Consider the following 15293-nt stretch of genomic DNA (forward strand, 5'->3'; position numbering starts at 1 on the left):
GACAGTGTGGGGGCAGTATGCGCAGGGGCGGAGACAGTGTGGGGGCAGTATGCGCAGGGGCGGAGACAGTGTGGGGGCAGTATGCGCAGGGGCGGAGACAGTGTGGGGGCAGTATGCGCAGGGGCGGAGACAGTGTGGGGGCAGTATGCGCAGGGGCGGAGACAGTGTGGGGGCAGTATGCGCAGGGGCGGAGACAGTGTGGGGGCAGTATGCGCAGGGGCGGAAACAAAAGAAATTAGGTCTTTGGCGCTATGGGCCAGGTGCTGTATCTTGTTCCCCTGCTGCCACCGCAAAAGAGGATTGCCACCCTCTAAAAAGGCCAAAATACAAAGAAATATGCGGGGCGCTTAGGGGTGAACAAGAAATAGAAAATTTTATTAAAAACAACACAATAATGAAAATAATTAATGACAAAAAAACATACAATGCATTTAAAAACACATCAAATGGTGCACCATTTATACCTAACTCTGGGATATAATAACAGCCAGAGGTCGGGGATTAGTTCTCAAACATCAAAGAATTGAGTCCCAGTGTGACTCCTGGTTTATAGCTGTAAGCGTCCAGGCTGACAGTTCAGAGCTGTAAAGTACATAGACTTCTGTAGCGTGTGGCGCTAATTTGTGGGTGCCCGTGCACGTGGAAGGCAAGGACTTCTGTCGGGGGACTGTTTGACAGTGTCCGTCCTGCCTCCACCGTAAGCTGTTTGCACGGCACAATAGACAATGAAAACAGTCAATGTTTATTTGAATCTGCGCCGCAGCGCTGGCTCACCCCTTGTTGCTGCTCAGTTGTCTCGGCTGATTCTCTCAGTCAGTGTTTAGGGAATATCCTGACAGCAGTCGCCTCCTTTGAATGCAGGTTACCAGGCTGATTGACTTTGCACGGCACTCTGTCGCTTGGTCCGTGAGGGCGATATGCGTCTGCCGCTGGTGAAAGGAGCAGAGTCAGCTCTACAGTTGCATGTGAGTCGGCAGCGGGGTGGCTTTCTTAAGTGTCCTTTGGAACGCGTTTCTCCGCACACAGGGCGGCTTTCTCAACCGGAGTATGGAGACTTCCTCCCTGACCGGCTTTAAATGCTGGTCTCATTAATTAGCCCAGGTGTCCCTCATTGATTAGACACCTGCACAACCTTAAAGGCATCGCTTGTGGTTTCCCATTTTATGGTATATTCATATGGGGATATAAGCATTTCTCTTTCGTTTTGTTTTCTTTAAGCATTGCATGTTAATATAACAAATAAAATAAGATAAATTGAAATAAAAAATATAAAATATAAAATATAGAAAATGAAAAAATAAATAAAATAAAAACCCAATAGCTGCATGTATTTAATCTGCATAAAAACACATATATAATAAAAGGAAAAAGGCTTGTATTGCTATAGCGGATAGACTCAAGCTGGCTAGTTAATATACAAGATATGGTCGACATGTGGCTGGGTAGACACGTAACCGGCATATTTCTGGATGATGCGCTATATGACCATTAAACCCAGTCACCGCGTCTATGTGGCGTTTATGTAGATGGCATATGTCTCTGTGTCTGGATTCGATAGACATAGCATTATTTTATGTATGGCTATAGACATTGCCCTCACATCTGTATGTGGAAATAATAAAATATCAATAATTTCCTGAGTTTAGGAATTCATGATCGCCCAATCCACTTGCAAATATCAAGGAACACGTGCATAGCTATTATCACTAACATAATTATCCAAAATGACCCAACAGTGCGGATAATGACAATAATGCTATACAAAAGAGTTTTAGAGAAGAAATTATTAGATCATTCAATGATGGTCAATATACAGGTATAAAGAACCAATAGATAATTAGAGATAATAAAAAACATACCAATAAGGAAAATTTGATGATTAATCAGTTATATGGCCATTTAAACTTTACATAGGGAAATACTGGTATTAATAGTGGTGTTATTAATTTCAAACAGTTTTTCTTCAAATAGAGTTAATATTCATTATTCATTATTAGCTGCTGGATGATGTCTGTACATTGCCAATGATGTTACTGAACAGCAATATATAGTGTTTGAAACTGAATGGAACCTACGGGAAAGGAGGATTTCTATTTTAATACATATGTGTGCATACGAGCACAGGGGAAACAGTCCTTCTGGATCCCATATGTGAGGAACCTTGTAACATAAATTTTCTATTTCAGAACAGGAGTAGTGGGGTTTCCCATGGGAGCAAAGCACATGTACAGACCACCAATGGGTCTGTTTAGCCAATTGCTCGCATAGGAAATTCCCCAGTTATAAACATCATTCCTGGGGATAATGAAAAAAAGAAAGCCGCCCTGTGTGCGGAGAAACGCGTTCCAAAGGACACTTAAGAAAGCCACCCCGCTGCCGACTCACATGCAACTGTAGAGCTGACTCTGCTCCTTTCACCAGCGGCAGACGCATATCGTCTGTATGCGCAGGGGCGGAGACAGCGTGGGGGCAGTATGCGCAGGGGCGGAGACAGCGTGGGGGCAGTATGCGCAGGGGCGGAGACAGCGTGGGGGCAGTATGCGCAGGGGCGGAGACAGCGTGGGGGCAGTATGCGCAGGGGCGGAGACAGCGTGGGGGCAGTATGCGCAGGGGCGGAGACAGCGTGGGGGCAGTATGCGCAGGGGCGGAGACAGCGTGGGGGCAGTATGCGCAGGGGCGGAGACAGCGTGGGGGCAGTATGCGCAGGGGCGGAGACAGCGTGGGGGCAGTATGCGCAGGGGCGGAGACAGCGTGGGGGCAGTATGCGCAGGGGCGGAGACAGCGTGGGGGCAGTATGCGCAGGGGCGGAGACAGCGTGGGGGCAGTATGCGCAGGGGCGGAGACAGCGTGGGGGCAGTATGCGCAGGGGCGGAGACAGCGTGGGGGCAGTATGCGCAGGGGCGGAGACAGCGTGGGGGCAGTATGCGCAGGGGCGGAGACAGCGTGGGGGCAGTATGCGCAGGGGCGGAGACAGCGTGGGGGCAGTATGCGCAGGGGCGGAGACAGCGTGGGGGCAGTATGCGCAGGGGCGGAGACAGCGTGGGGGCAGTATGCGCAGGGGCGGAGACAGCGTGGGGGCAGTATGCGCAGGGGCGGAGACAGCGTGGGGGCAGTATGCGCAGGGGCGGAGACAGCGTGGGGGCAGTATGCGCAGGGGCGGAGACAGCGTGGGGGCAGTATGCGCAGGGGCGGAGACAGCGTGGGGGCAGTATGCGCAGGGGCGGAGACAGCGTGGGGGCAGTATGCGCAGGGGCGGAGACAGCGTGGGGGCAGTATGCGCAGGGGCGGAGACAGCGTGGGGGCAGTATGCGCAGGGGCGGAGACAGCGTGGGGGCAGTATGCGCAGGGGCGGAGACAGCGTGGGGGCAGTATGCGCAGGGGCGGAGACAGCGTGGGGGCAGTATGCGCAGGGGCGGAGACAGCGTGGGGGCAGTATGCGCAGGGGCGGACAGCGTGGGGGCAGTATGCGCAGGGGCGGACAGCGTGGGGGCAGTATGCGCAGGGGCGGACAGCGTGGGGGCAGTATGCGCAGGGGCGGACAGCGTGGGGGCAGTATGCGCAGGGGGGGGAAGTGTGGGGGCAGTATGCGCAGGGGGGGGACAGTGTGGGGGCAGTATATGCAGGGTGGGCAGTATATGCAGGGTGGGCAGTGTGGGGGCAGTATGTGATGGGTGGGCAGTGTGGGGTATTATGTGATGGGTGGGCAGTGTGGGGTATTATGTGATGGGTGGGCAGTGTGGGGTATTATGTGATGGGTGGGCAGTGTGGGGTATTATGTGATGGGTGGGCAGTGTGGGGTATTATGTGATGGGTGGGCAGTGTGGGGTATTATGTGATGGGTGGGCAGGGGCGGAGACAGCGTGGGGGCAGTATGCGCAGGGGGGAGACAGCGTGGGGGCAGTATGCGCAGGGGCGGAGACAGCGTGGGGGCAGTATGTGCAGGGGCGGAGACAGCGTGGGGGCAGTATGCGCAGGGGCGGAGACAGCGTGGGGGCAGTATGCGCAGGGGCGGAGACAGCGTGGGGGCAGTATGCGCAGGGGCGGACAGCGTGGGGGCAGTATGCGCAGGGGCGGACAGCGTGGGGGCAGTATGCGCAGGGGCGGACAGCGTGGGGGCAGTATGCGCAGGGGCGGACAGCGTGGGGGCAGTATGCGCAGGGGCGGACAGCGTGGGGGCAGTATGCGCAGGGGCGGACAGCGTGGGGGCAGTATGCGCAGGGGCGGACAGCGTGGGGGCAGTATGCGCAGGGGCGGACAGCGTGGGGGCAGTATGCGCAGGGGCGGACAGCGTGGGGGCAGTATGCGCAGGGGCGGACAGCGTGGGGGCAGTATGCGCAGGGGCGGACAGCGTGGGGGCAGTATGCGCAGGGGGGGGAAGTGTGGGGGCAGTATGCGCAGGGGGGGGACAGTGTGGGGGCAGTATATGCAGGGTGGGCAGTATATGCAGGGTGGGCAGTGTGGGGGCAGTATGTGCAGGGTGGGCAGTGTGGGGTATTATGTGATGGGTGGGCAGTGTGGGGTATTATGTGATGGGTGGGCAGTGTGGGGTATTATGTGATGGGTGGGCAGTGTGGGGTATTATGTGATGGGTGGGCAGTGTGGGGTATTATGTGATGGGTGGGCAGTGTGGGGTATTATGTGATGGGTGGGCAGTGTGGGGACAGTGTGGGGGCAGGATGTGCAGGGGGGACAGTGTGGGGGCAGGATGTGCAGGGGGGGGGGACAGTGTGGGGGCAGTATGTGCAGGGGGGACAGTGTGGGGGCAGAATGTGCGGGTGGTGGTGCAGGGTAAGAACGGGAGCGGAGGGTGCTGCCGGGCGAGAAGGTGCCCGTCGAAGGAGGGGTGGGGGGTGTTTTGTTCCGCCGGGTAAGGTGGGTGGTAAGAGCAGGTGACGTAGAGGGTGCCCACCGGACAGGTGAGAGGGTAGGGGGTGCCGCTGGGTGTACCTGATACTTGGGATGTCTCATACCCAGTCCGCAGCACATGCTGATCCTGCCTGCAGTAGGAAAGGAAGGAGGAAATGGAACTCAGTGTATTGACTCCTCCCACTGATCACTGCGGGTCACGTGGGTGTGATGTCATCACAGGTCCTTTAGCCCACTATAATTTAGCATCTACCGTCTGGGATGTGACAACGATTTCTCAGCAGCCTGATCAGCCCCAGGTAGGGTGGAGGGGCAGCTGCATAAGGGGGCTAGTGTCTGATAGACCAGGGGGAGCAGGCAGCGGCTGTGCCAGGTATACATCTGTAGGCATGGGGGAGAGGGGTTACCCACTGGGGCATTAGTGGGGATCTAGGGAACAGTGGGCTACTGTGGGAGAGGTGGCAGCAGCAGGCAGTAGTGTGGGCATGTGATGGAGGGATGGGCACACACCACAGGAGGAGGGAGGTTTGAAAACAAAAATAAGGGCAATAATTGCGTTGTATGCAAAGAATATGCACTGTATTACCCAAATGAGTCCATGTGATGCAGTGATGTGTGGCCCTTATACACTTTAGGTGGTCCTCACCTTCATAAGAGCCACACATTACCCCTTGTCTCAGAAATAAAATAAAAGGATATTTTTAATACAAGTTTAGAGGGCCACATATTGCCTGACACTTCTGTAATGTGTTGTGGGGGGTCAGTAATGTGGTCAGCACCCATCAGATAATATGGGTGACTACTGTACTGGGCCTGCTGTTATGGTGACCATCACAGACATTCTAGAGCACCTATAGTAGCGCTATAAAGCTGTTTATATCGAATTTGGATCATTTCCAGTGTTTGAGTTGTTGGCAAGTAAATATTGTGCAAGTGCTGTCAATAGAGACTGCCAGATTCCTATAGTGACTTGCAGTTTCATGTGGAAACTACAAGTCCCAGCATGCTTTACTAAACTCTAGCAGGGCCTGCTGGGACTGTTACTTACACACTATTCTATTTAATGAATATAGAGAAGGAAAGTGTATGGTATTATAATTTGAGTGTGAGTTGCCACAAACATAAGCAGGCTTACTTGTGCCTGGCCAAAATCTGGGATCCATCAAATGTTTGTTCTGATTGGTGGTTCATTTGTTCTCTCAAACCCTGCAGTGTTGGTTCAAAATGGGCTGAAGGCTGTGCTTCCTTTTTACAAACATTGGGCCTGATTCAGACTGTATTGTATAAATTGCTCGCAGCAGCTTGTCAAGCGATTCTGAGCAATGCAAATGTAGGAGGAGGTGCATACCAACCCCTACCTGCATTTGTGATAGTTAAAAGTGCAATCGCAATTCTAGATGAACATTGCAATTGTAGGTGAACCGGTTTCCAGACGGCCGCCCACCCTCCCGGCTAAGTGCTGCCCACCGGCCGGGCTCCATACTGCACCCGCCCGGCTCCCTGACGCGCCCGCCCGGCCATGCAGGGAATTATGTGGGGCGGCCAGTCATTTTTTTTATTAGGGAAGCCAATCCCGGGATTGAGCATTTTTCCATACTGAATTCCGTGATTGAAAAAAAGGCCCTGGGATTGGCATCCCTATTCCCAATAATTGGGATTGCTTAAACTATCCATACTGAATTATCCACGTTGTGGGTTTCTCCTGTGCTATCCAGATCTTGGTATGAGATCGTATGCTTCATCAAGCCTACAATCAGTACACAGGTCCCCAAATAGCTCTTGGCTCTACTCCTGTGCTGTCCAACCAGATCACTTTTTAAATCATCAGATAAACCGGTCACATTTATAACACAGCCTGAGATTATGCAGTCGTAGTTCTAATTCTGATGCAATGTATATTTCTCATACATTTCATTTATAGGACCATTGACTTTATCTCATTTGTCTCTGTGTAAAGCATGGATGGGAAACCTTTGGCCCTCCAGCTGTTGTTGAACTACACATCCCAGAATGCTTTGCTACAGTTTTAGCATGGTCAAACAGCAGAACTGTAGCAGTGCATGCTGGGATGTGTAGTTTGGCAACAGCTGGAGGGCCATAGGTTCCCCATCCCTGGTGTAAAGAATAATGGGCACTCAGAAAAGCCTGGTGTGGGAATACCGTCACATGGAAAGCCTAAATATCCGCAAATCTCTGCTATAATTTTTATTATGAAATATGTAATTGGCGAAAACCAAAGGGAAGATTTTATTGAAGCTGGGAGGCAAAGTACCAACCAATCGGCTCCTAACTATCTTTTTTTAAACACAACCATAAATGACATTTAGAAGTTGATTGGTTAGTTCTTTATATCTCCCCCCGGAGCAGCGCTAAGCTCCGTATACACTGGGCGACTGCTGCCTTCATGCTGAGTGACGGGTTTAAGCACAATCGCTCAGCACATCTCGTGATGCAGTATATAGGCAAACCTAAAGACTCTTTCCCTGCGAGCGATAGCGACACGCATCGCCATTGCTGCAGGGCATATGCACTGAGTGATCAGTGGTCTGTTTTTAGCAATCTAGTCAGTTTGCTTAGAAATGGGGATGAAATTGCCCCGTGTGTACAACCCTTGTGACTTTTATCATGTAGGATATTGTTACTTTTAGTGTTCATTCTAGCACCCGCTATCTTTGAAAACACATGCAGTTCCTGTTCCCTGCCTGGGGTGTCGCTGTCTGCTGTGGTGTTTCTAGCACAGGTCTGGTTTGCGTATCAGTGTGAAAATACAGACCACACTGTGCTAGAAGCACTACAGCAGACAGTGACACCCCAGGCAGGGAAGAGGAACTGCATGGGTTTTCAAAGATAGCGGGTGCTAGAAGGAACACTAACTTTTACTTTATCAGTTTTGTATTGCATCTTTCTCAGAATATTAAGTTTAGATGCTTAAAACTGAGGCTGTTGGCGAAGCTTGTGACAGTCAGTGTCCCCTACTTATATTAATGTGAAATACAATATTGCAATGAAATTTAGCCATCCATGACATTACTGTAACGAACAGCCTCCATAACTCATCTCTTCATGAAGGACATTATACAGAGATGAATATGATTTTATATTGATTATAATCTATGAAACATCGTATTTGTAGATGCACTGAGTACTGACGGAAGATGTTTGTAGACTAGCTTATTTTACTTTAGATATAAGGCACTTAAGCATAAAAACTACTACACATCCCAAAGCACAAACCGCAAAGCATTATGGGTAAGGTATGTCAGTAGGTTCATTTATTTTTCATGCTCCAGATAAGTGTTCTTTAGGTGCCCATACACCGGGCCGATTTCACCCGATTCCAACGGATCGGCTCAATATATTGGTGAAATCGGCCCAAATTTTAGTTTTTTTTTTTTTTTTTTAATATCGGATCGGATTCTATGTGCTTATTGGATCGTAAGTGCAGCTCACAAGATCAATCGGAATCGGACAATCGGCAAAACATTGCGGATGCTGATTTCCCTTGAACTCCAGCGGCAGCTCCCTGGGAGTCCTTTCACATGTGATAAATCACATGCAATTTATTGCATGTAAAAAAATGGCACTTCTAGCGCCAATTCGGAAGGAGCCATGCCGGGGGAGTTCAAAGGAAAACAGGTCCGACCTGTGTATGGCCACCTTTAGGTGGTGATTCAGGTTGGTTTGCAAAAGCAAACTTCTTCTTTAATGGACTAAACCACGTGCACTGCAGTGGGGCTGATGTAACATGTGCAGAGAGAGTTACATTTGGGTGAGTTATTTTGTTTCTGTGCAGGGTAAATACTGACTGCTTTTATTCTTACATTACAATTTAGATTTCTTTTTGAACAAACCCCACCCAAATCTACTCTCTCTGCATATGTACAAATGCCCCACCTGCAGTGCACATGGTTTTGTCAAATAAAGGAGGAGTTTGCTTTTGCAAACCAACCAGAATCGCCCCCTTAGTCCGCTTGACTACTACAACAACACAAGGACCTCCTCCTATAGCATTGTAAATGATGACATTGTGATTGGATTACACTGGGCCGGTCAGTAGATAAAAGGACAGGATGGACGCCTGCCTACTGAACAGCCGGATCCAGTTTTTCTTGACCTTCCAGTACAAGGATAACTTGTTGACAGACCCATATACTCCATTTAATTAGTAAGTGAGCTTTGTAGAGATTGACAACACTTAGGCCTTTTATTCTGGTTGACTCATGAGTCCCTCAGACGCCGCTCGCCAGCATGGCCGACCCCCTCCCTCGCACGGCGGGTTCGCCCGCACGGCTGCAAAACATCCATTTGCAGCCTATGGGGGAACTATATGGAGGGTGCACGCTTATCTAACTGACTCAAGTCCCTTAGATTTGCGTGCACACTCGACAGATAACGGGCGGGCAGCTGAAATCTGGTGATGTCAGCTGCCTTCCCCCCCGCATCACCGATTTCCATGGGAACGCCCAGCATTTTCATGGGAATGCCCATGAGACGCTGGACCCTGGCCCACCGCCCCACACCTCCTTGCATTGTTAGACTGTGTATATACTTCAGTTGTCTTTCGTTATTGAGTGTACACATGGGAAGTGGTCATTGGCATTCTAATGGTTTTTCTGCAGATCTGGTTAAACCTCTCACGCAACAAATGGGAACTTATGTTATCAACCAGTCCCTGAAATAATTTGTAATTAGCAAACAAGGTTATACCAGTTCCCTGTTATGTGTCAAAGGGCATCAAAAACTATAACATAAGCTATAAAAAAAGAGGTGTATCCCATTTCTTTATCATGGCAATCTGCCACAGAGCAGATAGAGATGTTTGATATGTAGGCCTGCTAGTTAAAGCCCGTCAAACTAACGACTTCTGCAGTGTACTTCCAGTTTGAGCTGTGACAGTTTTTAGCCCACAAACTCTCCATTCCACACCCAGTCCCTATCTGCTACTTCCTCCAATCTCTGTCTTCACAGCTACCTCTATATTCAGCAAGTTTGAAACCATCCTTGCCTACCTTAGAAGTTCTCCTCTCCTGGTGAAGCCCTGGGAGGAGACTCTTTGCCGCTTTTGCAGGGGGCGGTGCTTGCTGTCATGAAGCCCCACCCCATCCACGTAAATGCAGTTATTCGTTGCTGGGGAGGGGGTGGTACTAAATTATACGATTTGCGTCATTCTATCCCCACCCCCTCCCCAAAAAGCCATGAATGCCGGTATTTGACCTGCAGAGGGAGTTAATAAGGGGGCCCTGCTAAATGCAGGAGACTTGCCCACCCTTTTGGGAGGGGACCTGATATTCGGGACCCTCATCTATTCTTGGAGTGGAGGTAAGTATGTTTGAAACATTCCGTGTCCCTGCAAATATTGCTTTCACTTTTTGTTATGTCCTCTTTTAGCCCACAAAGGAGTCATTTGTTCCATCGAGTGGTCACTAGTGGTACTTCACCTCATAGAGGTGTGTAGTAGTTATAAATATATTGGAGTAATGTGACATTACTCACTCTCTGGTGGGGTGGGGGGATAATGTAGCATTGCAATAAGTCTTCCTGTCCATTTGAGTTTTAATAACACAGCTGTGTACTTTGTGCATACACCTTAGTGACCGGGAAGTTTTAATAGTGTAATTATTCCTGTTAGTGGATTGCAGCCTTCTAACAATAGCTGTTTAACATTCTGTGAAGAAACTGGAGGCAAAACAGTCATTTCCCAGTAATCCATAGAGAATGAAGTCCTGTTCTTATGGGGAATCCTGTAACTTCCATCTGATATTATGAGCTCTATTAACCCTAGCTTTGATAATGAGCAATAACTGTGATTTAATCAGAATACTAGTCAATGGTCGGTCACCAGACTATTCTACCAATACATAATCATCCTCTTTAGCAGGGATGCAGCTGGCATTTTACCCTGCCATATCATTTGCAGCCGGCCGTTATTGTACAAATAGGCCATTTACAGCACTATAGACCTTTCTTTCTTCTGGAATGTGCGCGTCTTGGCCGTTTCTATTTATACAATAAATATAAAGCAGAGACATTAGTGCCGACATCAGCTTACAATGCCCATTCATCATTGTGGCTTGCTGAATTCCTGTTACGTGGAATTGTTAGATAAGTGCTTGCGAGTCCACCATGCCCCGCTTTGAGAGTGGTGGCCTGACTGACACCCATTCACAAGGGCGATTCCCTCGCAGGGCCTGCGAATAGATGTTACACAGTAATATCCATTCGCAGCCTAGTGGGATCCACCCACATCATTTGATGGCGAAAGTGCTCGCATATAAAAGTGATACAGGGGTGGGGGGCGGCCAGATGACCATGGGAGCATTTGCATGAGAAAGCCCAGCGTTCTTCTGGGAACGCCCATTTATTTATTAACAGTTTCTTATATATAGCGCACACATATTCCGTAGCGCTTTACAGAGAATATCTGACCATTCACATCAGTCCCTGCCCCAGTGGAGCTTACAATCTATATTCCCTACCACATGTACACGCACACACAGACATTCTAGGGTTAATTTGTTGGGAGCCAATTAGCCTACTAGTATATTTTTGGATTGTGGGAGGAAACCGGAGTACCCGGAGGAAACCCAAGCGAGCACGGGGAGAATATACAAACTCCGCACAGTTAGAGCCATGGTGGGAATCGAACCCATGACCTCAGCGCTGTGGGGCAGTAATGCTAACCATTGCACCATCCGTACATCGCTGGCCGTTCCCATATGCAAACCCCCGCCCGTACACTTGGGAGTGTGCATCTGGCGAACACCCTGTTCACCGTGGCCGCAAGCACCCTGACTCTGCACATGCGCAGACTCAAAACATCGCTTATAGGAACAAGAATCCCACTGCGGGCTGTAGGAATATGCATGCGAATATCACCTGGAATCTGGTTCCTTTGCTGAAGCCAGGGACATGTTGTGCTGAGCTGATAGGTTGAGCCCACAGATTAGACCGCTCATCTGGGTTTACATTATGGCTCCACCTATAGATTGTCTTCACCTGGGAATTACAGAGGAGGTTTTTCCCACTGCGTAGTATAAAGAGTTTATGTATTTGGGGGTTCCATGTATTTATATCTGTATCCAGATGATAGAGTGATAGTGTATAGACCCATACCATATACGGGGGAATTCAGCAGCTCCACAGGTACTACAGAACGAGAGGACATGCACTGAGCCTGGAGGGAGGTTCAATGGAAATCTCAGGAAAAATGACTTCACATATAGATTAGTGGACAAGTGGAACAGCCTCCCATCAGAGGTGGTAGAACAATTTAAACATGCATGTGATATCCTTACAAAGAAATAAGGATCAAATAGGGTTTGAGGTAACAATATGGTTAAACAGGGGAAGACTAGATGGGTCGAATGGTTTTTATTTGCCGTAAAATTCTCTGCTTCTATGTAACAAGAAAGAATAAAGTTGTCACATTACAAAACCACAAGAGTAAGGACGTTACACAATACACTTGTATTGCTCCACTTTCAACTTTACTATTTTGCAAATATTTCCTCACCGTAAGGGCAGCCTTTAACTATACTGTTACTCAGCAAGTACATGTATTATTATGTCACATGTATAATGCCGAGGATATATGAAGGTCAGCCAATCCTTTTTACCAGCCCCATTACAATTGTCTACAGATAATTCGCAACCAGAGGCAATTATATTGGTCTTACTATTGGAGTAAAAATTGATAAAATAAATACACCTTTATTGTATTTATTCATAAAAACAGCTAGAGCAGCATAAATTAACATATCAATTATCATTAGATATTTTTGCACAATATGACTTCTAAATAAATTTATTTCACTTGGCATATACAAAAAATAAAAAAATCTTTTTTTTCAAGCAGCTGAGCAAATCCTAGATTGGGGAATAAGAGTGCACCCCACCCGAGTTTCTTTTTCTCTTTGTGTTTTCAATTAAACGTACCCATACTCGGGGGTGCACCACTGACCATCACTTTCCTTAAGGCCATAGCCTTTGGCACAGGCTGGTAGGTGATGCTAGACTAGAATTTTTGGTACTTATGAGTTATCCGGGCGCCCGATTTCTAAATCGGGTCGGATCGGGCACATCGCATCGCATGCGACCATCGGATGCGATGCGATGCGATGACCCGATTTTTCCATAGGAATCAATGTTAAAATGGACAGAGTCCATTTTAACATGGAATTCAATGGGAAAAAGGGGTCCTTTTCATACCCCTACTATCCAAGTGGGCATGGAGTTGGATATAAACCTGTGGCGAGCGTAGCGAGCCACCGAGCCCGAAGCGTGGCGAGCGGACATAGAATACCGTCCCCTCGCGGGGCTCGCTTCGCTCGCCACGCTTCGGGCTCGGTGGCTCGCTACGCTCGCCACAGGTTTATATCCAACTCCATGCCCACTTGGATAGTAGGGGTATGAAGAGGACCCCTTTTTCCCATTGAATTCCATGTTAAAATGGACTCTGTCCATTTTAACATTGATTCCTATGGAAAAATCGGGTCATCGCATCCGATGGTCGCATGCGATGCGATGCGATATCGCATCGCATCGCATCTGATTGTATGCCTTAACTTAAGGCATACAATCAAAAAATCGGGCGCCCAGATAACTCATAAGTACCGAATTTTTTAACTTTCAATTATAGTCAGTCTTTTCCCCAACTTATTATCCCTTCAATAATTGATAATTATTTCCAATTTCTAGTGCAGGCTCCTCCCCACCCAACTCTCTTTTTCATACATGCATAATGCCGCTAGAATGTCTAACCTCTATTTCAGTTGTTTCAGCTGATCTAAGAGTTTTCTGGCTGATAAACCCATGGGTGGCTTCACAACTGCTTTACAAGAACAGGGGGAAGATAAATACCTGTTAGAAGCATGACAATGGTGGTACTCTCAGTGACAGTATTTTTTATTATTACTATTTATTATTATTATTACTCATAATAATAATTTAGAGAAATCAACTCTAGTACCCTATTCCGTTTCTTTAGTATAAATTGCTGACCGGCCACACTAGGTCTAACGGGACTCGAGTGTTCAATCCCGGATGTTTTCACGACCAGGATTCGCTGCTGTAGATTTGGCTCTTTTGAAAACCTGAATCTGCGTTTGCTAAATTTGTAAATTAGCATCCGTTTCCACTTAAAAAGATGTGTATTCGCAGATCCACGTCTCTTCCAATTTTTGGATTGTTTCTGACAATCGTGAAAAAAATAAAAAAAAATTGAATAAATGTAATGTGAATTCCATCCATTCTGCGTGAAAATGTCCACTATTCCCCGTTATTTCTGCGGTTTGGAAAGAAACATTTATACCCCCCTAATCTGGTATTGAATCCTGTTGAGATTTGCCAAGTTAATTTTAACACTTATATATGGTCAGATTCTGTAAAGTCGATGGTTGTGTAAATCTCCAATGGTTTAAGCTCTGCCCATGTGATACGAGACCTCTCGCACTGCCCCCTAAGCCACCACCTAATCGACAGGCTGTGGCCATTTTGCGGTTGTGATGACCAGTGTTCCAGAAAATGGGATGCAATGCATTTCACAGGGCTCTCATTGCTTGATACCGTCGGTAACCCTTAGGAACGTAATGATCATTCATATTACCGATGTTCACACAGAGTGATCTGATGCTGCATCTTAGGACACCGCAGCAGATCCCAAAAATCAACAGGAGGCGTCATTTTACACAAGACACCTCCTGCGGCATTGTCCTATTGCATAGCTGCTGCATACAAAGACCCCGTGGCGATGCTTTTGTGTCAGAGGTGGCCATACACAAGCAGATTTATCTTCAGATCTGGATGGTTGGAACAAAAACATGGTTATGGATGAGAGCAAATGACAGTTGACCATTTGCTTGGAAATGCTGGAAAACTGTCACTCATCCATAACCATGTTTTTGTTCCAACCAGCCAGATCGATAAATTTTTTAAGTGTAGGGGCACCTTTAGGCCCAGAGTACTTATGCAACAGTCTTTTTTTTTTTACCTTGAAACAAGAGCGGAAGCACAATGCTGTCCGTTTCATCACAGAATCCTACAGTTGTTAGTGTTTCACAAATTCCTCCCTTCAATACTTATTTGCTCGGATGCATGTAAAAAAAAAAAACCTGGGGTGCCTCGGGTTGGTGGCCTAGGACCAATTCTATTTATTCATGGTCAGTGTAATCGACAAATCCAGTGCTGGTGGCTGCCAATCCTAAGATATGTGCACACACAGAAGTGAAGCCTGTCCCTCACCACATAACTGATCCTAAAGACAACATTAAATACGCAATGTACTTTATTTAATATTTTAGTACATGGGACCTGGGACTTTGACCTTGGGTAGTTTACTTCGAGACACGTGCATTTTCAAATGCAAAGACCTGGGCTGTAGATTCAGGACTAAACTTTTGAACTAGGGTTGCGGTAAAAAAAAAAAAAAA

The 15293-nt window shown here is 47.8% G+C and overlaps 1 protein-coding gene across 1 annotated transcript in view; it reads left to right on the plus strand.

The window, feature by feature from the left end:
• The window catches only part of VAMP7 (vesicle associated membrane protein 7), a 64613-nt gene that overhangs the window by 19379 nt on the left and 29941 nt on the right, over positions 1 to 15293 (plus strand). Inside the window, exon 2 of the mRNA XM_083159574.1 lies at positions 5121 to 5165. The gene's annotated coding sequence lies outside the window, so the exon portion shown is untranslated. The remainder of the gene's footprint in view (positions 1 to 5120; positions 5166 to 15293) is intronic.

This window comes from Crinia signifera, chromosome 9 (genome assembly GCF_055691185.1).
Source record: "Crinia signifera chromosome 9, ASM5569118v1, whole genome shotgun sequence".
In the NCBI taxonomy this organism is placed as follows: domain Eukaryota; kingdom Metazoa; phylum Chordata; class Amphibia; order Anura; family Myobatrachidae; genus Crinia; species Crinia signifera.